Here is a 5,445-nt window from a genome sequence, read left to right on the forward strand (position 1 = left end):
ACTGATATAGTCATTTGGCTTCTATATTTGTCCCTTGCCTAGGATTATAGAATGTAATGCAACACATCGAGGCTTTAACTAACTACATTAAATGGGCCTTAAACAACACCGTTATTTGTCTCCTTCTCTTAAAGTAACAAATAAAATTAATGAAGCAAGCCATCTTCCAAAACTGATTGCCATTAGACTTTCTAACAGCAGCACAAGGGTGCAATTGTAAAAGCTGAGTGGTATGTATATATTCCTGATCCTCCTGCTAATATCTTGATGGCTGTTCAAGATAGTAAATGACAGGTTAATGCCATGTCAGATTCTAAAATTCCCTAGACCTTCTCCTTACCCTCTTTGTGAGAGGGTATTACCAGATCTTCCTGGTAAAAATATTGGTTGGTTATATCATTATAGTCTTGCTGGTCTTATTATTTGGGCAATGCATGCTTAACTGTTTCTTTGGCCTTGTCTCCTCCAGACTTAAAGCTATATGTCAACCCAAGACAAGAACACCTGGTGCCTAATGAGAGCCTTTAGATAGAACCTCTGTGGAATATCTCTGACTGCCCATCACAGCTACAACCCACTTCAGTCTTAAGCAGTTAGTGGTATCTTTTTTGGAGGGAGGGAATATTGTAAGCTGCTAATTAGGTAAAATTTGTAGGCAGTTAGATAGATCTAGTCCCTCAAACAAGTCAGTGCAGAAGATGAGAAAACAGCTGTGGCTGGAGATGCATTCATTGAAAGCTATATCTCAAGATAAATATGGAATGACTACACCCATATATTTTCCTGAAGGATAAATGATACTGATCAATATTCTAAATAGGCATCAGTCACCTGGGTGGAGGACCAAGACCTCAAGACCTCCTTACCCATGCTTTCCTACTCTTTCAACACACTTGCTGTGTGACTTGCTTCCTCATTGGATCAATATTACTTAAGGGACTATTCTTGCAATGTTATTGGTTATCACAGTTTTGTTCCACCTTGTACTCACTTCATGATTTTGCACCCATTTCATGATTTTGTTGTATGAAACTTGCTTGGAGAAGCAGCCTGATGGGCAGCCCACTACCCAGATCCTGTCTAGCTCTCTTAGTCAAAAGCTGTCTTTTCCTCAATGACATGTCCTACTTTTAACCTCTGTGGTTCAAAGAAAGAAGATAAGAACATCTGGTGCCCAAGAAGAGCCGTTAGTTAGAACCTTTAGATAAAATTCATTCTTCAATACTGAGGAACATGAACTCACCTTATTGGACATCTAACAGGTTGGGAGTTACACTATTTCCCTTATATCATTTGGAGGCCTTCTATCATTCCTATATTATTCTTACCATGCAGTAGTAAAGGGAATAAGAATATATGATTCAAGATAGGCCATGAATTGTTAAAATTCAGTGATGGGAACTCTGAAAGTTGTCAGACTCAAAATGAAGTCAGTCTTGTAAAGCCCTTAAAAATTAAATCCAGATTATAAAGAAGGAAACTCAGACATATCCTTGATAAGAAGAACTATTTCAAGAAACTTTTCCAAAACCACTAGAGTGCACAAAACCACAATACTGTTAAACAAAATATATTGCTGCGTGGATGTCTGCCCAACAACTGCCTTTATTTTTGAACTGATGTCACCCACTTTATTGAGCTTTGCAGCCAATATTATTGTTTATATTTTATATGATCCTTTTCATTTTGCCTTTCAAAACATCCTCCTAGCCTCAGTCTCCTTGAATATACACATTAGTTACCATGACACACTGATTCCTGTGACAAAGGCCACTCCTCTGAACACATTCATCTCTGGAGAAGCTCTGTTTCTATTCAGTTTTATGGAACACAAAAGTTGTTATTTTCATCTTTATCTTTTTGCTTATATTTGAAATTTTCAGTAAAAAAAAAGTTTTTTTTTAAAGGTGAGGGAGCCAGCCATGGATTCTGTGCATGGGGATGCATGCCTGTAATCCCAGAACTGAGGAGGCTGAAAACAGCAGGATTACTAGAAGTCCAAACTGTGTAGTGAGACTCTGTACCAATATATAAATTAAAGTAAATAAAATAAAAAATAAAGATGAAGGAATGACCTATCCGAGCTCTCCTACATGGCAGGTAAGAGTAGGAACTGTTGCCACTACTGTGAAGAGCTATTTAACATTTATTAATTTTATACTAATTTTATTGACAAAGATATTTAGCATTCAGAAGGAAAGTAGAATACATATATCATATGAGCATACATGTAGGTTTTTAAAAAAACAAGTTTTGAGAGGCTGAATTACCTTCTAAATGGCTTCTTAGAGTCCCTGTCTACTGTTCACTACTTCTTAAAACAGCTCCTATAACACATAAGAAAAACCACATTTAATTAAGAAATATGAAGACAAATTGGTTGTAATGACTGGTTTAGTTGTTGATATGAAATAGTTAAGGCTCATAAATGATGTAGGCTCATAGTGTTATTGGGGAATGAAACTCCCAACCTGAAAGATACCTGGGTTGAGTTCATGTTCTCTAAAACTGAAGAATGAATTTTAGGAACAACAGAGGTTAAGAGCAGAACATATATATTGGGGGAAAGCAAGCTTCTGTCCAAGAGAGGGACAGAAGGGGGATCCAAGCAGGTTGCCTGGGAAGCTCTTTTCCAGAGATTTTATAAAGTAAAACCATGAAGTGAGGCAGATCTAAGGTGGAAAACATGGGAACTCGCTAGGTGAGCGTGAGGTATCACAAATCTGTGGTTATCCAATAAGATTACAGGCACAATTGCTCAGGTAAAATTGATTAAATCCAGGGCCAAATGGGGAAGCAAGTCACTTAGCAAGTGGTCATGAATACAGAATAGGGGTTTTTCCTGTAGGGGACTGGGCTAGTGACTTCCAGGCTATCCTTAAGGTGAGAGACTCATTTAGAATATCAGTCCTGGATGCCTATCTTTAGGGAGGTATGTGGCTGCATTTGTTTACTCTTGTCTTGAGGTCCGGCCCAGAGCAGGGGTCTGTCTCTCCCAAAGTTGCAAAGTCATCTTGTCTTCCCTACTGTCTCCTTGAGTGCCCAACCCTGTCTGACTGCCTATTAATATTTCTATCTAACTCAGCTGCCTGCAACAATAGGGGTATCGCACATACAAACAAGAATGTGAGCCCTATGTTATAGTGAAAAATTGAAAGCTAATAAACATGCATCAAATGAAGAATTTAAGCAAGGCTTAAAATATTTGCTCAGCAGAACACATCCATCCCTCTATATCTATGAATTCAACCAACTTTTTTCTTTTTTCAGAACTGAGGATTGAACTCAGGCCCTTGTCCTTGCCACGCAAGTGCTTATTCTACTAAGCTATCTCCCTGGCCCCTCAACTGATGCTTGCTTGAAAATATTTTCTTTAGTCTATGCTGAACATACTGACTCTTTTTTCTTGCCATTCTTCCCCCAAACAATGTAGAATAACAACCCCTTACATTGTGTTAAGTGTTTATAAGCAATCTAGTGATGATTTAAAGTATAAATGTGCATAAGTTCTCTACAAAGAGTCTATCACTTTTTGTGGGGGGCTTGGCCTCTGCAGATTTTGGTGTCTGAAGTCTGTCTAAATTTTGGGTCTTGTAATTAAACTCCCATGGATATCAAGAGACCACTGTATTGTGCAAGTGTAAAAATGAATAGAATAGGTGTCAACATGAATAATTTTCTAAAACATAATGTTGAATAAGAAAGGAAGTTGTAAAAAAATTTCAGTATAAAAGATAATGAAGACACAAATGAAAAAGTATACTTTATCAAAGAATATGGTCAGGAATACAGGTGGGACTAACACACAGGATTAAATTAAAGTGCCCACCTTGCTTTTTCTTCAAGTAGTAGGTATGTGCCTGTTTGTGCTGTTATTTTCCATCCTACTTTGTATATACCCATAATAAGACAAAATAAAAGATGAAATGGACTAGCTGGTGAAGAATGACCTGGGAATGACAAGAAAGGCTCTGCTTCCAGCCAATCTACCACACATCCACTCACCAAGTAGAGTTTATTTTTATAAGATCCATGACTACTTTTAAAGAGATATTTGATTTAAAACTGTCTCATTGCTATTAAAATTATGAAAAAAGAGAATTTTCTCAGTATAAAATTTCAATTTTAAGAGAAATATACCTCTTTAGGCTTTAGTGTTTAATGTATGAAATAGTGGAGGATTATGGCAGGAATTACCAACCTATTTAAAGTATAAGGCCTATTGGGCATGGTGACACAAGCTTGTAATCCCAGTACCTCAGAGGCTGAGGCAGGAGGGTGCCCACAAGTTCAAGGTCAGCTTGGGATATATAATGAGTTCAAGACCAGCTTGGACTACATAGTAAGACCCTGTCTCAAAAAATATAAATGAATAAATACAGTAGAAGTTCTGGAGAGAGCATATTTGCAGAACACCAGAACACCTTCACATTCTCAGAAGGTGAGAGATTAAACATATCTGATATTACATCTTTCAGTATCTTTCTTGCTGAAAATTTTGTTAAAGGTAGTGTCTATTGATACAAATTACAAAGCTCTATATTTTAAAATTTACCAATAAATATTGAATTTTTAAAAGGCAAGACTGTCAATATATAAATAAACAAAACGAATAAATAGTAAAGAGAAATACCCTGTAAACATTACTTTGCTTTAAAGATGTCCATATTTACTTTCCTACAGAAGTCTAGAGTAGGAAAAAAAGTGAGACAGAATCCTAGGTATAATCCGCTTAGAACTAGCTTAAGTGAACTAGGTTTGTCCTTCTCAAACTTGTACTAAAATAAGCAAAAATTCAGCAATTTGACCATAAAAGACAGAGCAACAGCGCCACCTACTGAGCTCTGGGTAATTCCACACAGAAATTTGGATGTCTTTTTTTGTTTGTTTGTTTAGTTTGATTTTTTTGAGATATGGTATCGTAATATATTTCAAACCGGCCTTGAACACACTATGTAGCCCAAGGCAACCTTGAACTCACAGCAATCTTTATGCTTAGCTAAGTGCCGCGATTCTAGGTATGTGCCACCATACCTATCTAGAATTTTGGTTTAAATTTTTTTTTTCTTAGTATGTGTTCTCACTACACAGCGAATACATTCATCATGGGAAGTTGGTCCATAAGCATGTCACATCTTGACCCTTTTAGCCCTCCTCCCACTCTGGTCTCCCCCTATTCCTTAATTCCCCTCTCATCTCCACCAAATCTGTCTCCTGGGCTGGGGCTATAGCTGAGTGGTAAAGTACTTACCTACCACATGCAAGGCCCTGGGTTCAATTCCTAGCACCAGGTAGAAAGTCTATGTCTCCTATAAATGTAAAAATTAATATATGTAACCCTAGTTTCAATCCCCAGGAGAAAAGAAATAGTTGAACACGATGGCACTCATCTGTAATTCCAATATTTTCTGGAAGCTGAAGCAGCAGGATCACAAGTTCAAGTCC

Source organism: Octodon degus, unplaced genomic scaffold (genome assembly GCF_000260255.1).
Source record: "Octodon degus isolate 3935 unplaced genomic scaffold, OctDeg1.0 scaffold00141, whole genome shotgun sequence".
Classification (NCBI taxonomy): domain Eukaryota; kingdom Metazoa; phylum Chordata; class Mammalia; order Rodentia; family Octodontidae; genus Octodon; species Octodon degus.